General features: G+C 47.6%; 1 protein-coding gene across 1 annotated transcript in view; it reads left to right on the plus strand.

Moving 5' to 3' along the window:
- Nucleotides 1-389: 389 nt before the first annotated feature.
- Nucleotides 390-25,633, plus strand: part of PASD1 (PAS domain containing repressor 1) — a 110,079-nt gene continuing 84,835 nt past the window's right edge. Inside the window, exon 1 of the mRNA XM_063347497.1 lies at nucleotides 390-441. The gene's annotated coding sequence lies outside the window, so the exon portion shown is untranslated. The remainder of the gene's footprint in view (nucleotides 442-25,633) is intronic.

A 25,633-nucleotide genomic window follows, 5' to 3' on the forward strand; every position in this document is an offset into this window, starting at 1 on the left:
TTTTCTTTCGCTTAATTAAAAGCAAAGAGAAAGTTTCACTCTTGTTTGCATGAATGGTCACATCAAACAGTACAGGAAAATCTAGGCCAAGCTGCTTTCAGCGGGCTAAGGAACATTATACTATCACACCGCATCCTTTCATAGTCGCAAATGCCTCTTAATAAACGCCAGGCACCTTTTCAGCTTTCTTTGATGCTGTCACCAGTGCCCCCAAGCCCACCTTGCCCCCCCCTCGCCCCTTCCCCGGTGTTGTCGGGCTCCATGTGGGAGTGGGATGGGAAGGATCGGGATGCGCGGGGACGCGCGGCTGGTGCATCCTCGCCGCCGCCGGCGGGAACGGGGCCGCTTATATAACGCCCTGGCTGGGTAACGAGGTAAAACTCCGTCAACTCTCCTGCGGGAGCTTTCAGAGGGTTTGGGGGGCGGCTGGCTGGCTAAAGGGTAAGTGGGGAACGTGTTTCTCAGCGCGGGGGAGTTTCTGGGGGGGGCGCACACGCGTGTGTTAGTGTGTGGAAAAGGGGGGGCTCCGAAAGTACAGGCTGAGGTGGGGGTGCAGGCAATGGTGCCTCAAGCAAGCACGGCCGCTCTGCACAGTTAGCACCTTGCCTGGAACGGATCATTTTAGGATATTGCTGCTTTGTGAAACAGCTCTGGAACTTGTTTGTACAGTTTTTCTGGTTTCCCCTAACGTGTCTGGAACACAATTAAGAATATGCCGTGCTTAAACCACAATGGCTTTTCGTTAATAGTGGTAATAACGCTTTCTGAGAGAGGGCTGTGCTCAGGCAGTGAAATGCTCTACGTCTAACGATCGCAAGATGTTGATATTATTCGGAATGTAACTTGCTGGGGCTTTGCTGCTGTTTTTTGCACTTGCGGAGTTGTGGCTGTTTGCAGCTCAGCTGGTACGTTTGCTTGTGGGAGTGAGAATGCTCGCGTTGACTGGTGAGTACATGCTGGACGGCTGCGTCCGTGAGTGCCAGGTAGCCAGAGCTATTTCGGTTTAAGGCTGGAGCTATAGGTCTGGGTGCGCTTGCCACTGTCACAGGAGAGCTGCCCGTACGCATAGCACTCTCCTGGACCTACTGTCAAATGTGCATCTCAGAGCAGAAAGCCATCTCTGTTTGCAGCAAGATGAACAACAAAGAGAATGCCTGAGTTTTTGGGGTTATGTTACGGAGGTTATGCTTGCTCTGTAACTGCTTTATGTCCTTAAAGTATGCGGGAGTTACTGGTGAAACCGCTGGTTCCCTTACAGGAACACAGGGCTGCGGAGCGGGGCTGTACATCCACAGCCCTGTTGGCTCTAAGCTCAGAAGATTCAAAAGGTGAGAAACAGAGCTGAAATGAACGTAAATAAGCAAGGGGTTCTGAATTATTCACGAACAGAAATGTTTGTTCCTGAACGGTCAGGTGCCTAAATCCGGAGCGGCCTCAGGCTGTGGGACTGGCATTGCAAGGGTGAGCGTTGTCCTAAAATGAACTGTGCAACAGAAAAATTGCTTGATATTAGATACAAGCTCGTATTCCCCTGGGACTGTGAATCTCTTGTACTCAATTTTTAGGCTCTTCTTTTTTTTTTTTTTGATATCATCTAAAAGGTACTTGATGCCACAGTTCTTGTCACTTTGGCTTTTGCATTTGTTCCTTGCAATAGTCAGCTGGAATAGCAGCCTGCTGGGGCCCATATCCTGTTTCATCTTTGTTCTCATCCTCTCACTGTGCTTGGCTCTGGTGGTCCCATGGATCCGGCTGGTCCCCGGCTGGTTGTGTGGCCCTTGTGTGAGGAGGTGTGCGTAAGCAGAGGGGACTTACCCCGAGGGCAGCGCCTCACTCCAGACTCGCGTGAGCTGCACGAGGACCAGTCGTCAAAGTTTTTACGCTGAATCTCTGGGGTCATGGGCAGTTGGATGTGTGCTGGCCACTTCTTTTGCATCTCACCATCGCCAGTGCACTTCTGGTTTGTTGCAGAAGTTTTGGGGGGAGCATCTCCCCGACGTTTCCTACACCCACCCCAGGCAGTCCGGGAGGGGTGCGGCACGGCCGGCTGAGGCTGACAGCCGCGGTGTCCCAGGACTCGGACCTCGGGAAGGGAAATGAGCTGGTGAAATCCCACCTTGGTGGCAAGCGTGGCATATAACCATCTTTGCGCCAGGGGAAGTGGATTCTCTGTGCTGTAAAAACACCTCGTTGCTTTGGGAAAGATCATAAGTGGGTGCAACTAATAAAAAAGATTATCCATGGAGACTGCAGGCAGGTTGAGGCAGGAGCTGTTTCTTACTACAAGCTACGTGGTGCCATAAAGGTCACTCCACGACTGGCCTACAAGCAGGACCCTGTCTGGGGTCTGCACTCACTCTGGGTTACGCCCTGGGGAGAACAGTGGGTGGGTGGTAACTACAATACCAGATTTCAAGGTGTAATTCACGCTTTTATTGCTCTGAACGTGCTCCTGAGATGACAGCTGTGGGTTTCTGTGATGCTCTGAGAAGCAGGGCAGAAGGGCAAGGAAGGAGCATGCACATGATGCAATGGGTCTGTTAAAACCTGGCTTGGAGCTCCCTTCTGGATCCCACTGGGCTCATTCCCGGGGCCAGAAACGGATCACTGGTTTGAAAATATGATTACTATTTAGATATAGAGATGTCTCTCTTGCTGGCCAGTCCCCAGATGATGCCCGCCGGGGCAAACGGAGGATGGTTTGACCTACAGGTTGTCTGGTGTCAAAGTGCAAGAGGTTTAATGGAGCAGGTCTGTATCCCAGTAACAGCTGCCTGGGGACAGAAGTGGACAAAACAGAAGGAGCCATTCAGATGACCGGAGCCCTGCGCAGGCACTCACTGCTGCCTGGTGAGAGCTTACAGCCTGGCGCTCAACTGCAAGTTAGCTGGGATTGCTGCCTTTCCACCCCCCCCGCAAGGCAGGAATTGAGCCTGATTTGGGTGTTTTTTTGGCTTGGTTTGATTTTTAAATTTTTTTAATCCAAACCATCGTCTAGTTCTGGTCCAGGATAGTGGTCCAACTCCATACTGGTTTCTGTTAGAGCTGTTCTCCAGCAGGACTCCCAGGACACGAAAGAGCAGTGCCATATTGCACTCCCCTGTCCATCCTCTCCCTCCCTCTCCTGTCCTGCGTCACCCGTCGTTCATGCCAGATGTAGGAATCGGAAGCAGCGGACAATATTGAGACTCCAAGTGGTGCTGTGCTCTGCAGATACTTGGGGATAGGTTGTCTCTGTTTCATCCACTTTCGTTTTCTCCGTGTGAGCTGGTTTCAGTGGGTTGGAAGCTAACAAGCCGGTTTGGTCCTGGGCTTAAAACTGAACCGCAACAACTTCAGTCACGCCAGGGCTGAAAAGCTCAGCTTCAGCCTACCAGGCTCCCTACAGCTGGGGTAGGCTGCAATAGAACAGGAGCAGCGCAGGACTGGCCAGGAAACAGAGACTGCTAAATGCATATAATTACTCATAAAAATCATTATAATAATGAAAGCAATGGGCAGCGTTGCTGGGAACTTAAACATAGATGCCAAGAGTTAACCACACCTCAAAGACTTTGCTCCGCTGTCTCCTTGAGGTAATTTCTGTCTTGCTGGGCAGGAGGATGGGGCAGAAAACTCTGCTTTCCCTTTCCGGCAGGGATGAGTTAGTCCTGCCTGCATCAGCCATGCAGTAGTTCCCCCAGAACTGCAAAGTCAGCGATGGAGTTAGGCCTTCCGATGCTGCAAGCCCCCAAGCACTGGGGGCATCGTTGAGCACAGGTAGAAGGCCATAAGTGATCACAGGCACAGAAATATCACATAGCTGCTAGTTTTTGATACGTGACCACCGTGGTGGCTTTGTAACTTCTGCAGCCTCGTTAGCTGAGCCTGCAGGGTCCCGGTTGCTGCCTGCAGATGGTGAGCCTTGCCCTATATATCAAGCAGATTTCTCTCTGTGCGCATGCCTGTGTTTAATTACCATTATGAAATGGTAATAAAAAATTTAAAATGTCATTACAATGCGGTGCAGAGCTGGGATTTGCAATCCATCTGCAAGTCTTTTGTTGGCAAAGTTGCTCTGAGTTTATCTGAACTCTGCCGTTGGACGGTCGTTCCCCGCTGTGAACCGCTCTCTGAGCAGGCTGACGTTGCTCGTGTTGTTTGTCACTGAGTTGACTGGATATGACCGTGTCAGCACCTTTCCTGAGTCTTTCCTATGGTGGAAATTTAGCCTGGTTAAAATTCCTACCAGCCAGATGCCTCAGCAAGAGCAGTGCTAGGCATGCTTTGCCCCAGGCGTAACTTGCTTCTTGAAGGGGAGTTATTTTGATGTAGACAGGAGTCATTAGGAGACATGCTTTGCCTCCCTGATGTTGGTACGAACTCTGAGAAAGTCCCCATAGAGATAACCGACCCACCTCACCCGTCCCCTCACGTGTCAAAGTGCCACCTCGTGGTAGCCGCTGAAGCCAGGAGCACCCGTCTCACCAAGGTAAAGCCATTTGATGCACATGGCAGCAAAATAAATTACTCTCCGGTGCTTACAAATCTTTCAGGGTATTAAAATGGGCTTAAAACCTACTGTGTTTCTTGCTTTAGCTTGGAGGTGGCCCAGAGCTGGGTTTGACTGGCAGCTCAGCCGCTGCTTGCAGTTTAAGTTCTTTGGGAGGGGGTGATGAATCCCTGCCTTCCCCAGCTGCCTTCAGGGCAGGCTGAGCCCCGAGAGTTTAGCTCCAAGCTGCAGCCAGGGAAGCTCTCAGCATCCAAACCTCAGTGGTGGGTCAGAGCCAGGTTTGTCGGAAGCGCCCCAGCTTCAGAAAATAAAGGCTTTTATTTTGGGGAGAGGACAAGAATTATTTCCAACGTGCTGATCAAAACCCTAAAGTAAATAACTAGGCATTCTTTCATTTCAGTGTAGCTCTTGGAAAATTTCCCAGGATGTCTTTAAAGAGCTCATTGTAAAACAGTGGGATGTTCTTTCCCCAGAGGTATATGTTAAAGTAAAAATACTTCATTTTCTCCACTTGAAATTATTATAGAATTACCTGGTCTTGGGACTACTGTGAAGACTTCTGGGAAATCTTTCTCCTGGGCTGCATTACGTGAGATGTGCTATGGCCGCGCAGGTCCATGGTTTTGTAAAGCAGCGGAAAGAATGGTTCAACACGTGGTCTTGCCCGCCTGGCTGTGAAGGGGAAATCATAGGTTTGACTGGGGTTATATATAAACCTTTACGTCATCGGCAGTGAAACTGGTTCTGTTTTTTAAATTAAACTTTTTAAAATTAAAGTGAGGCTTTAGTATGAATGGTATTGTTTGCCACCATCTGATTGCCTCAGCCAATTTATTTTTTCTAGTTCAGGTATTTTGTTGCAGGAATTAAGAGATATCTAATCACTACCAAACTTGTTTTAACGTTACAACGCAAACACGGGTGCATAGGAAGCGGAGGTCTTCCTCTGTGTGCATCCTCCTCTGCCTACCTGGAAGAGCAGTCTGGCTCTTAGCTGCTGTCATGGAGCGCCCTGGGGAAGGTGCGGAGCCCTGTTGGCCGGGGAAAGGAGCACCGATGCCGTCTGATACCTTGGGGAGCTGAGCCTAAGGCAGACCAGTAAATTGCAGTGTTTTCATTTACTTTGGTAACCTTTTGATTAAATTGCCATTCCCTCCATAGACTCGAGGACCAGAGTAATAAAGGTAATGAAGGATGAGTAATAAAGGTAAGCACAGATGCTTAGCCATCCCAGTCCCTCCGACATGCCAGTTCATCGAACCTGTTTGCTGCTCCGACCTCATCGTGGCTAGAATTTGATTTTGAATCCCCACAGGTGGGTGGATCGGGCAGCCCCCTGCTCAAAAAAAAGAAAAAATGCTTCAGCTGTGTGGAAAATACTGAGCCAGGCTGAATGTTTATTAATAAGCTGATTTTGTAAGGACATGGAGCACCATGTCTGAGCTCTTGTGGCAGGGCTAGCTAATGGTATTGGACAGCAAGCAACTGTCACTTTTGCTAAATCTGTCATATTGCAAGTAAGCTGCTTACAGCATGCAGTTGAGGTGGGCAGAATGACAGTCTAATCCACCTTAGGGCTCTACCCAAAGTCAAATTTGGAGTCTGCTTTTCTCAAGAACGCAGTTGTCCCTTGGAAACCGTTGTCTCAGAGGCACAAAGAAAGCTAAGGAGCAGAACAGTCACCAGCTTTGCTGAATAAACTCCATTTGTGTGTCTGCTCAAGGGCTTGTGGACCTCATCCCTGAGCAACGATAAAATAGGACTTCCAAGGAACAGAAGCGACGTGGAATTTGTCAGAAAACATACCGTTGTACATTGCTTAGCAAAGCAGCACAGATTCACGAGCAACCTGAGGGGCTGGAACAGAGCCCTGTCTAGAAGAGGGGAAGGGGGTGAGACCCGGTCAGCAGTACAGGACTCTCAGCAAAGCTCTCGTGGGTGGGAGCTGTGGCAAGTGGGGCACAAAGAGGTTCTTGGCTCTTTCTGTTCCCTGTGCAGCAAGATGCCAATCCCTAGCCCAGAGACCCCGCCGGGACCTCACCGGCACCAGTGCGAGTGCAGCCCGTGTGCTCTGCCATGGCTGTATGGTGGGTTTGGGGACGGGAGGAAGGTGTGGGCACCCCCTTCTGCCAATATGTTCCTGCACCACCTCCCGCTGGCCTTCAGCCCTCGATTGTTCTGCCCTGTTGCTGCATTGGGCATGGCCGTCCCTTCGTGCTTCCGTGGTAGGAAAACAGTGGATTTCTCCCACATTTCTCCCTCTCATTTTACAGGTGAGACTTCACCCGTGCATCACAAGGCGCAACACATCTTTCAGAAATGATCCCCCATTTTGGCCCTATTTGGCCAAAGTGCATGGCAGATCCTTGAATTTGAATAGATAAGTAATCCTGTTGATGGAGGTGCTGCTTAATATTAAACTAAGTCTGTTGCTGAATCAGCTCCTTGATCTTTGGCAAACTTTGTGCTACAGAAGTGTTTATAGATGTAGATACAGTTTCTGCAGATGACGCTGCAGCATATGGGGCACAGTGCGGAGCTTTATGGGACAGTAAAACTCAGTGCTGAACGCTGTGAATAGTTTCCTCATCTTTATATCCGCTCTTAGCAGCTGTTTCTCAGTGGCATTTGATAGCGTTTAAGAATGTTTTCACTCCCCTTTAATTGCCTTGTCATCTGCGCGGTGCTCCACTGTAGAGGGTGCTTGCCAATACTGGTGTCTTTCCTGCAGTTGTGTGGGAAGGTCCAAATGAGGTTGGAGTGCTGTGTTAAGCTGGGAAAGCAGATAACACACGGAGTTTGAAGGCTCTCAGTCACAATATGCATTTTGAAATGCTAGAACTGTACAAAATATGCCTGGAAGGATCTTGAGGGGGCAGTTTTGTTGCTCCTCACCAGGAGATCCACAGCAGTCAAAGGCAGAGATGTGCCTACATGACTTCTAGAGTTAAAGCTTAAGAAAACAAGACAGGAAAGTGGTTTTAAATGCTATCAGGAAAAGGAGATGGGAGATAGATTAAATGCCTTATTAAAATCACATAGTGGTGGGGCTGTGGGTTCAGGGTGGAATTACTGGCTGTCAGATCACCGACACCAACAACAATCAGGTGCCTCTGAGATACAGAGCTGAGGTCCCCTCCGGTTCCTGCAGACACCAGGGGGCACTTGAGACTCCTTGGTGGCCATGATAGATGATGGGTTGCGTGACCGAGGATACCAATGCACGAGTAGCTGGTGCAAGACCAAAGAAGATAAGATTCTGTCGTCTTCTGCTTCCTGCCATCTCCGCTGCATCAGCACAGTAGTGGCAAAGTAGTTGGAAGCTGATCTTTTTTAACACTTTTCTTCCAGCATTAACTTGCACCCACGCAAGCATGACTTTTCCATGCAAAGGAGGCTGGGAGTGGCGGAAGTGCTTCTTCAAGGGCAAGATGTGCTTGAGCTGGTCATGAAACTGCGCCCTGAGGGCTGCTGAATCAGGCTGCTCGTAAAAGTCAAGAGCGTTTTAATGTACGAGGTGTTTATGTCCTTTCTTGAAGTGTCATAACGAGGATAAAGCGATAGCATCGGGGAAACGGGGTCACAGAGCAGAGCCCTGGGGAAGCACATGCCCGGCTCCTCTGGTGTTTACCTTGGGATGTGTTTTAGTTACCGACTGCTAAACATAGCAAAGCTGAAGGTACCTTATCACTCTTCTGAATTTCAAACAGTTTGTTGTGTCTTACTGGCGAGCACATCATTGGTAGCTTTAACCAGCTGTAATACAGAGGCTGTTGAAAAAACACAGCTCTGTTACCATAACAGCACTTTTATTTTTATCTTCAGGAGGAAATATTTGTTGAAATTACCTTTTGACTCCCAAAAGGTGAAGACATTCCTAATTGGAATGGTATCTATGAGTACACGTCTCTCTCTTTTTAGGTAGAAAAATGTTTACTGATAGGCTTATACATTTGGTTTGTGTGTTCTCTGCAGTCTTCAGCAATTGGGTTGGGGTTTTCTTGGGTGGCTTTAGCAATTATTTAGGAGACGATGGACAGTCTAGGGTTTTGAGTACTCTTTAGGTGATTCTTTAGTATGAGGCCTACGAGGACGAGCATGCTGCATTGCCACTGGAGAGATCCAATGAGGCATTTATGCCTAAAAAGGACACCCCAGATTAGCCCAACTACCGGATGGGAGATCCACCTACTGAGGGCCTGAAGGCCTTGCTGAGGAACCTATGGAAAGTGCTGGAGAGCACCCCGAAAAAGTGGTTCCTCAAAGCGTTTTAGGCCATGTGCATTCAGATTGGTACTTGCTTACCAATTGATTCAGAGCCTACAACTTGTATTTAAAGCCAGGCATCAGAGATGTATCCTGTAAAATCCCTTCATGGCCTACTCAGAGAAGTTTGGCACCTGTTTGCTGCCCTGGTCCTAAAACCCATGTTCCCGGAAGGTTAATGCCAAGCAATATTGTGAGTTTAAAGTACTTGCTGGGAAAGATATGCAAAGCAATGTAAGACAGAGCTATTTTAGGCAAAAAGCTTTTCTCTTCCTTAATGCTGTGGATTTTTTTTTTAAATGTTACATACCATTTGTGACCAGCTCTAGAAAGTACTTAAAAACTTGCAGAATTGGGTAGACTGAATTCTTTCACATAGATTTTTATTATTTTAAAAGCACAGTAGAATTCATCAAGAGGTGTCATTCTGTCAGTGTCCGTGCCAGTGCATCTGCCGTCAGTGCAGAATTAATCTTTTTCTCTATGAAGCTGAACAAAACAAAAAAGTTTTTGAGTTGTCATCTTCTCAAACCCTTGCTATGTAGGTATTAGGAAATTGTTACTAAACGCTGCTGCTCTACTGAAGTCTTTAAAGGAAACTCATCCAAAAATTTTACTTTGCAGGTGAGATTCAGTTTCTTGGTAATCTGGGACTCCGCTGCAATCCAGAATAAATTAAAAAAAAAAAAAAAAAAAAAAAGAAAATGTGCATACATCAAAGAACGTTAGTAAATGAAATTACTGGGGTTGAAACACTGGCATTACATCCCTAAAAATAACTCATCTCACGGGAAGGTGGCATAATTTAAAATCCGTGTCACACAAAAACAACGGGGCCCTAGTGACCACCTTGGGCAGGAGCGAGTCTAGGTCTGTTTGTTTCAGGCATCGAACATTTCTTGGAAACTGGACCCATTCCAGGCATTTCAGTTTGGATGTCCTGAGCTGCTTTTCAGAAGTTTAACACTGTTTGTCTCAAGTGAATCCGGCCGTGGGTTTTGCGTCCCGTGGCCGTGCACAGTGTGTTCTGAAAATCCAGCTGGACACTGACTGCTTGGCCTGCCCTGCCCTGAACCAAGGGTTTGTTGGAGGAATTTATTTCTAAATAACATTTCCACTGTCTAGATCTCTGTCATCGTTAAAACAGAACTTACTCTGAAGGGGCCACTGGTTGCATGTGAGCTACTGCTGGCTCTCCCAGTTGTTCCTGGAAAGCAGGGGGCCAGTTCTGCAGCCTGGCTTCGTCTCGCTCCCTTAACTGTAAGTTCTTGTTGGGCTCTACCAGAAGGTATTTCTGCAGCAGTTCTGACATTCTAACATGCTCCAGCTAGCCATAAGCACGTGCTAAAGCTGTTAATTTTGTTTGGGGTGGTTTTGTTTCGTTGTTTGTGGGGGGAGGCCTGGGTTGGTTTTGATCTTTTTGATGCTGCGGTGAAGGCTTTTTTGTAAAGATGCTAAACCAAGGAAGTTGAGCCATGTTAGAAATAACACGGGTAACATTTCCAGTATTGCCCGCGCCCCCCCCGCTGAATGAAAAGTATTGAAAAACAAAAGCTGTGGAAAGCTAGACTGAATTTTCAACTTGCACAGCAGCACTTGGTTGAAGAGGGATGAACCTAAGCATGAGCTCAAGTTTCACTGTAGCATTCGCTGAATAAGGGCCTAAATTAATAGCATGAAGTAATGGTGCAAGAACTGGCTTCAGCCTTGTCGGAAATTCAGGGCTGTGTTTTTCAAACACACGAGCCCATTGCATTGCAGCGTCGAAATGAAAAATTCACTTTGCTTTTGCCAATGCTGAAATTTGGTGGGTTGCAATGGATTCACATTGCAAACGGCTCAGTACCAATACACGGGGTGACAGTGCTGTTGAAATGGAAGATCGCGTTGGTGTTTGGAAACCGCTCTTGTACCAGAGAAGAAAAAAAAAAGCCGTTAACACATTCTTTTGTGAAATAGCTCCAGACAAAGCACTGAGCACACGGCAGTGTGTAGGAGAAGAAAAAAGTGCATTAAGGCTTCTCTGTTGGTTGCATGAGTCATCAAAACTTATGTAAATATGCCTTCTTATGAACTGTATTTATCGTATTCATATAGAGGAATCAATAGTAACGCTTCTGTCTTTCCTGAGCATCAGTAATGTAAGTGTGGAGTATAGTATTTTGATAAGCACATTACGTGTGTCCATCATCCCTGTGGATCATGGAAGACAAAAGACCAACTAAAAGCAATTCCCCATGACTGTTACTTGGAAACTTAAACAAAATCCCAGACCCTCTAATCCAGGACAGTAATGCTATCTAATCTGGTTTTGAAAGACAGGTATGAGACTCCGAGTAACATGTCAGTTGAAAATAATCTTCCTTTTTTTCCACTTGTGTGTATCTCTGCATGTGCTTCAACAGGGAGTCGATGTGAAGGTTAAGAGGCTCTGTTATCATAGTTGCAGTTTTCTTGAAATTTGTCAGAACTGAGTCGTAGCTGGCCAGTGAGAACTGGCAAGAGTCAAAATATGGTGTGACACCAAAAAAAAAAACGGTCTCAGATTGTGTAGCTTCAAAGTCAGAAAAGTGCTGTGACGGCCTACCAGCGTGATTCACATATTTTGGGAGCGCTTATGCTTCATACACTGTTCCCAAGTAGAAGACACGACTCTTTCGGACATCTTTCAGCCTTGCGCAATCAGTCCACCTGCTTTAAAGATGAAAAAAATATATTAATAATGAGAGGGATACTAATAGATTGAAATTTCATGGGATTTTAGGGATGAACCTCTGTCTGCTGAAGTCAGAGGCAGTTTTGCCATTACCAAGGTATTTAGTCACTGTGTAGTCTGCCATTGCCTTGATAGACTAGAGTTATCTAAAAGGACATGCTGTAAATGTCAAACAAGGTTTGACTGGGGTTCCTTGCATGTTTTATTGGGAGTGACTGGGTTTTGGACAAGAGAAAATATATTTTAGATGTATATATGTTTTATCTATCCATACTTGGGGTACTTTGGAAATTCAACTAAAGGTAAATGAGTAACCGACCAAATATTCGTGCTTGCATTTCGAGAGCTACAGTATTTAAAGGGGACTTTTAAATGTGATGTAGTTGAGCTTTGGAGATGGTTTTGGATTGGGGCCATCCTTTCGACCACTGACATACCCTATATGCTACGAACTTTAAATCACCCAGGGAAAAACCTGAGGTCTTTGATGTTGTACCGAGACCCTCTGGTGCCACAGAGCTACCAGTGGCCACTTCACGGTGAGCCTGGCATCAGGCCTGTGAGGTTTATCCTGGCTGTCTCCTTTCTGATGTGTTTGCCTGATGTTTGAACTCTGTGTAAGTGGACTCAGGGATCCTAGATCTTCGGCTCTGGAGCCCAGGAGCACAGAAAGGGGGCTCTTGGCTCCAGTGCCCTAACTGGCTTGTCCTTTTTCCAGGACAGAGCAAGTTATTTTCTTCCAAGCAAATATTTACTAAGTGCATGGGGGAGTTCGTATACAATTTGTTGGCATTACGTCAATACAGATTTATTCTGTTGTGTGTTTTAGAAGTTTAATTAACATGAACTTTGCAATATGTGCTGGAAAGTAAACAGCAGGCGCATCTTTATTTACTTGGCGGAAGAGTAACGCTTCTTTAGAAGATACGAAAGCTTTTCCTAGCGCACGCGACTCTATTCACCAGTACCCTGCCAGGCCATTCTGCAGTGCACACACTTCTTAAATCCCCTGTAAGCCCAAATATCAGGCTTAGGGGAGACTTAAGTGCTGTACAAATCTTGTGGTGAGCCTTTGCACGGGGGGTGATTTTCATCCTACCCTCCAAATGCCGTGCAAACAAGCAGGCGGAGCCGAGGCCAAAGGGGATGATCGACTCCATCAGTTTGGCTGTCGTGCAGAGCCGTTTATGGAAAACATATCAGATGCACAGGCTGACGCTGCTTTGTGGATTTTATCATGTTAGCAATCAAAAATATCCAACATGAGCAGAATACCCACAACTGAACAGTTTTCATTTGGAAGGACTTCTTGGCTGAGAACTTGGCTGTCCACTGAATTGTAAATCTCAGCCGGCAGCATTTTATAATAGGAGTCCTGATATAACCTTTGCAGAGAATCACAGATGGCAACCATGTGAGAAGGCTACTGTGCTTTTAATGCCATCTGCATTGTAATCACCCCCGTAAAAAAGTGTCTTATCCTATCAGTGATACATCCTCCTCTGATGTCCCATCCATGAAGTCTGGTTCTGGGGCCTTGCAGATTATTTACACGTGAGGTTTCCATTGCGGAGTCCAAGGTTCAGGCTGATCAGTGGTGAAAAGTCACTGCCAGTGGTGGGAGCTCTAGTTAGAGGTAAGAAATCAAGCCTTACTGGAGCTGTCAGACCTGTGAACACCTTCACACATTTAACTTTTAACCATCTGAACGGCGAGTCCTCATTAGCTTCCCTGGAATCCCCTGCATGTTCAGGGCCAGTTATAGGTGTATGCATCTTCATGGCTTGGGCGAAAGAGAAGAGCCCTGCTTTGGAGAGGTCCTTCCAACATGATCATATCCCGGCTCACAGGCAAGGTCTGCTCTCCCTAGACTGCATCCCCCCGCCTACTGCAGGTGTTCTCGCGCTTCCTCTGGTGCTTTTGGTGTAACATCTCACGGCTGGGATAACGATGTCGTTGCACTCCCTGTTTTCCAAGAAAGCTTTCATCACTTCATAAGCGGCTAAAATATTCATAGCCACTAACTTGGCTATTAAAATAACATTTACAACAGGCTTAACACCAAGGACCAGATTTCTCGTTGGTGATTAGCCCTGTTGGGCTGAACTGAAGGCAGCAGTCAAACTTCTCTTACTTTTCTCAGTCCTTCTCCTGTTGGTGTGTAACTGACCTTTCCCTCTCTTTCATTCCTATTTGTGTCCCTGTTCTTCAGATATCATTTAAATGATGTTTCATGCGAGTTAAATGCTGTAGAAACGCTACTGATTGTTTGCTGCTCTGTTCAAATTGGACGACTCTGTTATAAGGCATCGGATTGCTAAACGCTCTTCCAACACCCTGCTACAGTGAACGTTTTTCCAGGTTGTCATTTTAGAGAGGTAGAGTTAGATGTATATTTTTTCCAAGGTTATGCAAGAATAGGCATAATATTTGTTAATTGTCCCTCACGTCCCCATACATGTTTAGTGCTCTCCTGCTGTGAATAGGTTGTTACTGCCTTGTTTGTTTGTAGGCATCACCCGCGCTTCCATACAGAAATTGCAGTGGGTGATGTTTTTTCTCTGGACCTCTTTATAACTCCTCTTTCATCTGCCTCCTGATTTTTCTCTGCCTATTGAAATTTCCTGCATTCTGGGGGGGCTGGTAGCCCAGATGTTTTCACGACAATGGTGTCTTTATCATCAGGATTTCATAATTAGGCAATTATTTTTTTTACAATACAGTCCTCCCAAGATTTTTGTGTAATAGGCAGTTAGATATTATAATCTGCTAGAAATGCCTTTTTGTGTAAGTATGGATTAGAATAGATTTTAATTTTACAATTTCAGAGATCTAAATTGGACATTGTGGTAAAGAAAAATGACTTTTTATGTCTATTAGAACATTTACTTTTGTGTTGTGCTTATGCCAGCTAGAGTAAAATACTTCCATATGTTTTTAATCTTAGGTTAAGTTAAAACTGCTGGTAGAAGAGATGATGGAAAAATGGTTTGTGATGATGCAAGAAAATGTAGCTAGAATTTTTAAGATACTGCAGTGCCCCATCCCCTCCTGCTCTGCAATAGGGAAGTCCAAAGTGTCAACAGAAATAAAATCTTAGTCAGTTTGAGGCAGCTGGAAGGTGGAATAACTTCGAGACATTTTGTTCCCATTATTTCAACCACTTCATTTTGCGTGTAGCTGGAATGTTCGACCAAAAGTCTTTTCATTTCCACCTCTTCCTATTTCGCGTGTGTGTATGTGTGTTTCAGCTGAGATACGCAATGGAAGCAATCGCCTGCAAAAATGGGCATATTCCAGTAAAGAATCATTTCCCATCGTTTCCCTAAAGAGCTCCTTCTGTAATTTCTCTCACTCACTACTCGTATTTGTTTTCCCTGGTGTTCAGTGAAATGTTAATCCTTTCAAATGTTAAGCCTGAATTTGTCTTTCAGTTATCTTTTGCTTCTTAAAGGCTAGTATCAAACACTGATTTCTGAGGATGTTCACAAAGGCAGATATAGCTTCAATCAACACTGGATGAGTAGAATTTTCTGTTTCTGTGCTGTGTTTTCTAGTAGAAAACTGCATGAAAACTTTACTCCTAGTCCATCTCCATTTGTGTTTTGGTGGGAAAACTCCAGCTGGCTTTAGGCAAACAAAATGTTTTGAAGATGTAGAGTGTGTTTTGCTGAACTGGGGCCCCATTAAGCTCTTTCTGGTCCTGCAACGCCAGGGCTGTGCTGCCCTGGAGAAAAGGGATACTGCATATCCTTGAGAATACATCTTTTCCTGCTATATTTAGCAGTTCCCCAATCCTTCGTTAGCCTGAACAGAGATGGAAAAGTGCACGAGCACGGGATCAACTTGGCTGCTTCTCGGTTTGAAGGGAAGCCTGAGATGGAGGAGAAACCTGGGGGAGCAAAGAGGGGAAGCGGAAGGCAGATGCCATCCCAGAGCTGGTGGGTGTTGATGGCTGTTGCCCTGTTGGGAGGGAGAACAGACATGGAGAACTATTCTGAGAGAGCAGCTTTGGCTGGTCACAGAGGTCCTCAAGTCTCCCCTGCCTTTAAAGACTGAGTTATGTGGTCTCTGAGTACCACATCAGGTCAGGGTGAGGGAGTTGGAGCGAAAATAGCTAAAGCAGCGCTGTGGATCAGGTCCCCTTTGTGAAGTGTTCCCTTGGGCAATTTCTTTACCCATGGCCACGTTGCTGATGGTGGCACTAGTGCTGTAGACAAAATTTGAGGTTGCTCTATGTGTCAGTGTGATGGACTCCCAGGTCCAAACTCTGCTGCGTGGAGCACGCGTGCTCAGATGGTGGCTTTCAATGACTCAAGGTTAGAAACCACTCTCTGTATTCCTGTCTAACCAAAAATGATTTTTGTGGCCAGAATGAAGTAAACGATGACCACATCTGGTCTAACTCTTCCCAGACAGACCCACTATTTGCTCTAAGAAGTTAAGTAAGAGGTGACGTTGCAGTCTGAGCTAGGGGTGGCTTTCATGTTACGTGGTGCTCAAAAAGTAGGTTACTGGGTCAGGAACGGCAAGTTCTGACTGTTTGCCAGCTCGGCCTGGTTTTTTTTTTTCCCCACAATGTTTATACTGCTGTGACCTGCCATGCTAAAATGAGTCTAAAAGGAATGCAAGCCGTGCTTTACAACAGCAAGATGTGTTTGAACTTGTCCTTCTGCACTTGCCTGAGACTGTCGCTTTGCAGGATGCTCGCTTTTTGGTGGCTTGCTTTTTTGAAACGAAAAGGAAAGATAATTGGAAGTCAGTGGCTAGAAGAAAGACTGTCCTTAAATGATTAGCTTGAAGTCAAAAAACTTTCTAAACTCACTGGAGTGTGCAGAGACGTGAGGTCACTCGGAATTCAGTACTGAAGAATTTGCTCCCAGATCCAGCGATGAGTTCGAGAAGATCCCTTGGGACACCTGCAAAATTTGAATCTAGCTCAGAACAGTGAATTTTGGAATAAAGAACTTTTGATTCACGCTCTGATCTGTTTGAAACACCCCCCCAGCTGCTTGCACCGCTTTGTCCAAAACTGGTTCCTTCCCCCCGCAGATGTTCTGTCCTTGTAAGCCTCCGCAAAGCCAGAGCTCGTGTCCGAGCTGCCGGGTGTGTGGACCATGCTGCGGGCTGCCGACGGGATCGGCTCCCTGAAGGAGAGCAAGGTGCCAGGCTGAGGGTGGGAAACCTGGCGGGCAACACAAGGAACACGATTGCAGCCGCCTTCCCGGCGAGAGCAAAGGGGCAGGAGGATGGACTGGATGATCTTAAAAGTCTTTTCCAACCTAAATGCTTCTATGATTGCAGAGGCGAAGCTGACTCACGTGGGTTTGTACCTGCCCTGAGTATCGGGCCCTGCGGTCCCTCGTGTGCTGGGTGATGGCAGCCCGTGATCGCACCGCTTGTCCCAGTGCTGCCACGGGCTCCATCGCCCCACGAGGGGACCACGAAGGCAGTGGTGGCAGCTGCTTCATCCACAGGGCTGGCACGAGCCCTTTCTGGGCCTGATCGCTCCAGAGGTCGCGTCCAGCCACCATTAACCACTGGCACACAGCTGGACTGCCCCAGCCTTGCAGTTGGGTGTATAACATCATATCCAAAGAGAAATTCCTTCAGTGCTGGAGGCAAGCTTTCCTCTTGATCAGTGCCTTTGCGCCCAGATTTCCACAGCCTGATCCCGCAGCCTTCCTCCCTCCGGTTAAGTGCAAAGAGTGGGGTACACAAGGGACGGGCGGCCTGGCTTCAAATATTTGAATAATCTCACCAATAAAATCCTGACTCAAAGCAAAGCCTCAGAATTTGTTGAGTGGCTTGCTGCCAAAGCTGACTTAAGAGGAAACTATGTGGGCCATTCAGCCAAGTGATTCATCGAGTTTTCAGTGCTTCCGAAAACTCATCTAAAAGAAAGTAAAGAGAAAGAAGAAAAAAAAAAAAAAAAAAAAGGCAAGCAGGATTTGAAGATTGCACCTCGCAAAATCTCTCTCTTAAATCAGGGAGCTTTCTGCTGCCAGACCAGATGTAGCAGGACAGAAAGAACAGCATTGCTAAATGCTCCTTGCCGAGATAAAATGGCATCTAATCACAACGCATCAGCAGTGCACCCAGAAAATGGTTCGCGCAGCCGGCAAAGGCCACCCTCAGCACTATGGTTTTCACATGCCTCTTCACGTTTCTTGCCCGCAACCTGAAAATATCTGACTTTCTGCAACTGCAGGAAAAATATGTTGCTCAAAGAAGGGCGAGGTGGGTAACTCAGCTAATATAAACCCACAAGTCTCCACGTTTCAAAGTAGGGATCAGCTCATTTTCTGACCGTTTAGTGAAATGCAAGTCAAACTGCAGCATCTCCTGGAAGACGTGTTATTTATGAGAGAGCATCAGCCTCTGGGAGCTGCAAAGGTTCCCCACCGGCGACGGCTCAGCAGGGCCCCGGTTATCACCACTGACTTACAGTTCCGTCTCTGCTGGCGATCAGTTCAGCGACTACCGGAGACTATATGTTAAGCCTCACCCCGAAGACCCCAGTCCTGCGAGGTGCTGAGTGTTTGGCGTGGGAAGCAGCGTTACGGGAGGCAGGGAGGAGGTGAGCGGCTCACCCCCTGCCTGCCCCCTTCTTTCGTAGCGGGCCGGATCAGATTTGTCGCTGATAAAAATAGAGGCAGCTCCGTCGCCTTCAGAGGAGCTATGCTGATGTACGATGGATGAGAATCTGGCCAGGCGTCTATTTAGAAGGAAAAGCTCTAAAGCTTTAAGGGGAGGCGTGCGTGTAAAATGCAAAATATCCAGCATTAGTTCTTGCTGGGCTTGTTTCCTAGGGGGTTGTGTGGATGCTAACTTGGCCTGGAAGTTGACCTGTGTGAAAATCCGCGTCTGTCTGTCTTGGGCACCAAGCCCCTGGCGAGTTTGCAGGCACTGCGCGGCTCGGTTCTGCCTTCCTGCCCCGCGCAGGGTTGGCGAAGGAAGTGACGGTCTGTTGGTTTGAGAGCGCTGCCACATCTCACGTGCTCGCTCCTGCCCCTGCCCCTGCGCCGCTGTGTTGTGTGGTCTTATGCAAAGCCCGTCGCTGCGCTTGGTCTTGATTCCTCTCTCTGCGAAACCGTGACGACAGCGCTATCAGAGTGCTTTTACCTAGCCTTTTTTTGGGGGGGCGGGAAGCGACATAAAAGAGCAGCAGTCTGTGTCTGTTCTTCATCCCTGCTGCACAAGCAGCTCTCCAGCCCAGCTTTGTCGCTTCAACAGCTGTAGCATGAAAGTAAAAATATCAAAGCCTGGTATCAGGGCTCTGCCTAAGAACATGCAAACCATTATTATGGCAAAGGAATGCCCTAATAATACTCTGCTTCCAGTCAAAGGAAATACATATACTCTCCGTGTACCGGATTCTGACCTATGAATCTAGTTACACTTAATAAGATGTAACAGTTGCTCAGGGGACTGATAATAGGATATAGAGTCCTTTATCTCCGTGTCACGCGTTGAAATCCAGACCAGGCCATTAGCAATTAAAACGTCTTACCATCTGATGTCTGTCCAGTGGCCTGTGCAAAATGAGTCTCAGCTCAGCAGCCAGTACATAAACTTTTGGGGTTTCAGGGTGTTGGGTTTTGGTTTTTTTTCTCTTTTCTTTTTTCCTTTTGAGGGGGAGAACTGTCATTTGCAGTCCCATTCCTGCCTTCGTTAGCGCCGTGGCCAGCTGTTTGTAGGCAGGCAAGTGGCCAGGCAGACATGGGGCCGTGGCGTTTTCTTTCCCTAAAGATGGTTTTCCAAATCAAAGCTGAAGTATGTTAGAGCAAGGCCCTCGGGAAAGCAGCCAGCGCTGGCTCTATTCATACTCAGTTTGTTTTAGGACTAAATACACACTTGTGTTCTCTTGGCTTCTTCACATGGCAGCTATTTAGGAATATAAAAATAATAGCTTGTAAAGAATGATGCATGTGTTTCCTCTCTTTCTGTCTCTCACATGGAAAATACCCCAAATATTTATTTTCAAGAATTATTTGAAAAATGGGAGAGAATGAAGAAAACCTTTACTTACTGCTGCAGTTTCGTTCAGACACAGACATGTTTGTATTCCATTAATTATGGTGAGGCTTTATATTATATCTTTCCCGTTCATGTATACCTGGTAAGATTATTATTTTTTTTTCCCCCCCAATCTGAAAATACCTAACAAGTGTGAAAGGCTCCATAGTTACCATCCACCCCGACAAGGGCTGTGGGAAAGGAGGTGTTTCTTTTTCTGTCATCAAGACAAGGCCACGGTAGTGTTCGCACACAGATGTTTGTGTTTTAGAGAGTTTTATAGCAGCAAAGGCCATTGTTATCAATGGCTGGTCAAGCACAGAATTCAAATTCCCTGTGAGCTGAACCCGGGTCTGTGACTTGCAGCTGTGGCTTGAGCTTCTCAGGGGCCAGGCAGCCCCATCTTTGTAGTCACCTGCCACCAAGTGAATCTGTCTGATTCTTCTGCCACCTACGTCCACCTTGCTGGGAAGATCAAGGAGGATTCATGGCTGCTCTTCCTTGTAGGACCAGGAGGCTGATATTGACCTCCGCAGACCATGGCCACCCGAGAGCCAGCCTCCCTTCGTGATCTTCACCCAGCTCCAGAGGAAGGTCCCGCACCTCCAGGCTCCTGTGAAACATCATTTCACAAGAGGAATTTGGAGGAGAATGGAAGGAGGAGAGGACGCAACTGAACCCCAGTTACCCGGAATACATTAGCAAAAACTGCCACTTTCAAGGAGCTCTTGAGCTATGTCTTCCCCTGTGGAGATCTTGGTCCTGGGAGATTCCCTCCAAGTGGAAATACTGCAGTGCTAGGACATTGCTCTTCTTTCCTTGTTTTGAAAGACGCACCTACTCCCAATCATAGGTTCTAAGGAAAACTTGCCAAATTGCATGCCAGAACAGAGGGCTTGGGAATCTCTCACTTCCCTTTTCTCAGTATCTTTGGGAGCTTTGAACTCTTTCATGGGAGTTTGACATCCCCTCTCAGACAGCTAACGGCATATCCACCGGCACAGCCTTTATCTGGGGAGGAGGAAATGCAGAGCAGAATCAGCGAGCCGGATCGCTGCGAAGGAGAAGAGGCTGAGAATCTCCACTTTGAATGAAGTGGAGAATTGAACTCTCTTCCTTTCTGGGTTCGCTATCCACCCGTCCGTACAGACACTTCTAAGCCTGCTCTTATGGTTTTCCATTTTTGTGTGTAATAGTCTGAGCTGATGATGGGCAGAGATGCCATTAAGATAAGTACCTGTACTCTACAGAGAAGGATCACAAGCATCCTCTTGGATGCCCTTAATAAAATGTTCAGCTCTTTTTAGTGATGGAAGAGGACTGTGACACAGATCAGTTCATTAGATTCTCATCAGCTCTTGGCCTGCTTACCTCTTTGCAGCTCCCCAGATGCTCGGTGGTACTACTCCAGATGAATTAAGTGGCCACGCTTGAACATTAGCCACATTCTCTTAATTGCACCAAAATCTGTATTTTTTTTCTTTTTGTTCTTACGAATAGGAAGTGATCAAGGCAAATGAATTCTAGATTAGGCTTTTTTGACCACCACAGGGAGTGCTTAACCTTTTAAATACTAGACTTGCAGAAAAAGTCTTGGGAGCCCACGGCAGGCTACCTCCGTGCCTGTTGATTATGGCTATTTAATTGTCCCCTATGAAGCACCAAGTTAAGAAGGTTAGCTGGAAATTGGGTAAATCAGCCATTCTCAGTGGAGTGTTTGAACACGGTTGGGGCATTTAGTCACCTCCACCCCAGATTTGCCAAAGCTTGTAGCGATGGAGCGGTGAACGCCGCGCTCTCTGCAGTCGAGTGAGCACAGCAAGCCCCGAACAGCCTCTTCCTTAGACTGAGCAGCCATGAAAACCGCTTTTATTTATATTTAATCTGAAACTACAGAAACCTTTCTCTTTTCTGCGCCCGCCTCTCACCCCTGTCAGTGTTGTGTTACACGACGACGAGGTTTGAAATGGGGTGGGTGTTGCAGGGGAGATGGCCGAGGGGGACCGCACGGCTTTGGGGGCTGCACCTCGGACGCTGCACGTGGGCGCGCTGCGTTCGGAGCCACGGCCGAGCCGACGCGCGGCAGCTCAGGGCTGCTGGAGCCGTGCTCGCCCTGGGCCGAGAGGCTCTGGCCACCTGTGGGATTTGTTGACTGAGGAAGGGCCGTTAATTCCGTCTCCGTGGCTGAATCCCAATAGGAGTAATTGCACGGTGGCTACCTCAGGTGCCCCCTGTGATTTCAGTGGGAGAGCTGCTCTCCTGCACCTCCTGGCCTAGGCTGGCGGGTCATGCCCTTCTTCTGCTATTCCACTGCTGCCTTTTACCCTGGGCTTGGCTGGGCTTCACCTAGTGATGTGTGGCTGTCTGTCCATCCGGATTTTTCATTGCGCTCTGGGTTCTCCCTCAGCTGAAAGGCTCTGTTTCAGCCTTATAGGAAATTATCTCGTTCCTCTGTCCTTCGTGGCTTGGGGTTTTCCGTAGGCAGGACGCTTGCCGCTGCTCCTCTGACACAAGCAGCCAGGGGTTACTTAACTACCCACATCTCTCTAAAAATAGAAATTCACGGCTCCAAAGTACTTGGCCGCATTTTTGTTAGTGTATACAGTGAGCTTTCTCCCAGCTATCCCAGTCTATTAATAACAGCTCCAAAGCCTGGGGTTTGCCTAAGTGTTTAGGAAAATTCACCTTTTCCAGGCAGGGGCTGTTGGTATTTCCGTACCGTGAGATCGGAGCTGCCATCCTGCTCACAGGCTCGGTAATGGAGGGGGGGGCGGGCTGTGGCTCACGCGCCCCTTTCTTTCTTTCCTGCGAGCAAGGAGCACAACAGCCTGTAGCCGGCCAGGTCTTTTACTTACCCTTTTACTAAGAACTGACCGCAGAGAGGGGGACGGGGAAGAATCAGAAAATTTGGATATGCATTAAAGTGTAGGAAACAGCAGGGAGAGAGAAAAAAATAGCAGGGAGAAGAAAGCGTGGAAAGAAGTTGCCTTTTCGTTGTGAAGGGATTAGCTGAGAGTCAGCTTTCAGATGCTTTTTAAATAAGGCATTCTCCTGGAAAATACGGATCCCGATCGATTACGAAACCCTCGGGGATTTTTGAGGTCAGAGCTCCCCTGGGAAAGGGGACAAACAAGACTGCGCAGCGGTGCCATTTGCAAATGGTCGTGTTACTTTCCAGGGAGAAATGCAGCCAACAGATTTCGTGGAGTGTTGTTTTAGGTGTCAAGTAAAAATGTTCTTTTGTTATTTCCACACGTGCCCCATGAAAAACTAAAGACAGGTTCTTTGAGGCCGGTTAACGAGGTTTGCCTTGGATCATTAACACAAATAATCATGCCTGGGTGATGTGGAGAGGACGGGCTCCGCAGCAGGTGTGATTCGCACAGACCCATCAGCTTCGCACCGGCGAGGGGCTGTCCTCAGCATCCGTCTGCCCCGCGGGGCGGAGGTGCTACCTGCGGGTCATTTGTCCCTGTCACCTTCCTGTGAGGCTCAGGCCCTGAGCAGGGGAAGCTTTTCCTCTCCCTGTTGTTTTCCTGCCGCTTTCTTCTGCATCCTTCATAACCTTTGCAGTCACCCAGCCCTGAGGCGTTTGCAGCCTGTGAGGTGCAACTCTCCTGTGCAGCACGATGCTCCCCGCCTCCCTGCCCTGCCTTAATTCTCCGCTTGCAGCTGGAAGGGTTTAATTGACACACAGGCTGATTCCTGACGACCTGCGGAAAAGTTGCCCTAGCCGTTTGTCTCGAGGTTACGATTCAGCCCCTGCTCTGGCTCTGCAGTCCTGCTGCTGATTAGCATTTTTCTGTACGTGGTTCTTTCCATTTCCACACGTTAATCTTGCTTTGTTAAGACTCTACCCCACGCCGAACAGACAGGAGGCACAGATGGCTTGTTGCAGGTTTGTTTTTTCTTACTCTTTAATTTCTACGGTTCATGGAACAGCAGCAATGTTTAAGTTACATAAACCTTAAATATCTTTTATTTTCAATGGAAATCATACTTGCTTAGCCTAACCCTCCACTAATCGCCTTGTGCTCGAGAACATTTCAACTTTATTTTCCAGCGTAGTATTTGGTCGTGCTGAGGAAGGGGCGGCGCTCCTTCCATGCTATGGAAATAACCTTGGGCTGGGTGGAAGAGGGAAGATTATTTGGTTCCCCTGGGGATAATTTTGGGACATCCTTTGGAAGTCCTTTCTCCCTGGCACTTGTTTAAACAGCCTGTATGCCACCAGAGATCAGCTTCAGGAGTTTGTGTTTCAGACTTTTAATGGCTGGTCAATGGAGCTACTTTGGGTACTTATGTGCTGTAGGTGAACACCTAAATTAGCGTATGGAGTATGTGCTGTGAGTGTATCCCTTCCCTTTATTGCCAAGCAGGGAGATAAGATGATGCAGTCCTGGGTTATGACGATCCTCTCAGGCTCGGGACAGCAGGGCAGCACCATGCTCTGGATCCAGACCAGTGCCCCGGTTAGGGTCCCTTTGCAGGCTTCCCTGGGCCATCCCTGCCCGGTGACCGCAGACAGGAGGGGGGCAACCCGGCCGCTTGTATCTGTCCCTTGGGACATCCCCAGAGGGGATGGACCATATCCTCCATTTCAAACCCAAATCTCGGCTCCTCCACAGGCTGCTCGCCAGCCGGGGCAGCGTGCTGCAGAGATGGACCCGGCGTTCCGAATGCTGCTGGAATTCCTCTGAAAAGTTACAGAATCGAGTAAAAATTTCCCCGCGCGCTTTATTGCGTCCCCAGTTGCAGGTCCCTCCCTGTGCCTGGTGGACGCGGTGGCAGTGACGTTGTTCTTGCCGGGGGCGGGTGCTTGGGACTGCTCTTTACCACGCTCCTTCTTTAGCACCCACTCATGCCCCCACTCCCCCCTCGCTGAGCTGCCAGGGGTAATTGGGACTGCTCCATTATATTTTAAAAAGCTGGTTAGAGGCCTCATTTATAAAATACAGATCTGTCACACTGACAATGTAGATTTCTAATGTGCTCAAGCTTTAAAATCGTGTGTTTTGACTTTTTCCAAGGTTTCCTTTTTGGCAGCTCAATTGCAGTGCTCCCTACTGGGACTTATTTAAGGGGAAGAAAGGACATAATGTACTTACAAGCGTAAATGATGTATGTTTATTCCCCTGAACTGAATAAGTGGCAAATCCAGAGGGTGAATAAGATAAGCTCGTCAACTAGGTACTCCTGACTTTCTTTCCAGCAATTAAGAGGAGGTTTGTACCTCCCTGTCAGTTCTGCCATATAATAATACCGGGTAGTCATGTAGCTTTTATATTAATAGCAGACGGTGAAGGCACTTATCCCAGCTCTGAAGTACAGAGCCCGTTAAAATGGGACTGAAGGTATTTAATATCGATTGTTGTATTTCCTATTTGTATTCCAAAATGGCCAGCTTCGTTATACGGAGCATATTCAAAATAGTTCCGCTTAAGTCACAAAGCCTGGATTTACACCCTCACAAACACGAAATCAATCTCTCTCCGAAGTGTTCTTGGAAAGCTCAATCGAGTTTCTTGTTTCTAGATGAGCTTGCTTACATTATTTCAGAAGAAAAGTTTTACATATACAGGGAAGGAGAGCTCCCCTTTCCTACCCCATATTCCCAAGAGGCTGAGCGAGACGGGGGGCAGAGCCGGACACAGCCCATGGTATATGGGATGGGTCGGGATGCAGAGATGCGGGTACTGGACCCTGGCACGGTCCGAGATCACGATGCAGGTCCCAGTGCAGGGTCGATCAGTCCCTCCATGCCACTCATCTGTTCATCCAAGCCAGCATGATGTGTTGCCCACCGCTGCCATCTCCAGCTCTGCAAAGAGCTTTTATGAGAAACTGGCTGCATTTTCGCCACTGCCTGGTCCTCTGGCCACTGCAGGGCTGCTCAGGCTCCGTCCCTTCTTCCGTTCGCCCTGGTCCTTGGCTCAGCTGTTGTGGCACAGTCTCTCTGTCAGCTTGAACTCTGCTTGTACCCTTTCCCTTCTGAGCGTGGAGATCCGTGTTTTGGCACATCCTCTTGAACAGCTTCAGCCGAGTGTGAAGGGAGGCGCGGAGCTGGCCCGCGGTGCTGCAGTGCCGAGGGATTCCCAGCAGCAGGCGTCACCCTGCAGGTTCCGCCACCGTTGGGTTTG

This window comes from Chroicocephalus ridibundus, chromosome 9, assembly GCF_963924245.1.
Source record: "Chroicocephalus ridibundus chromosome 9, bChrRid1.1, whole genome shotgun sequence".
NCBI lineage: Eukaryota > Metazoa > Chordata > Aves > Charadriiformes > Laridae > Chroicocephalus > Chroicocephalus ridibundus.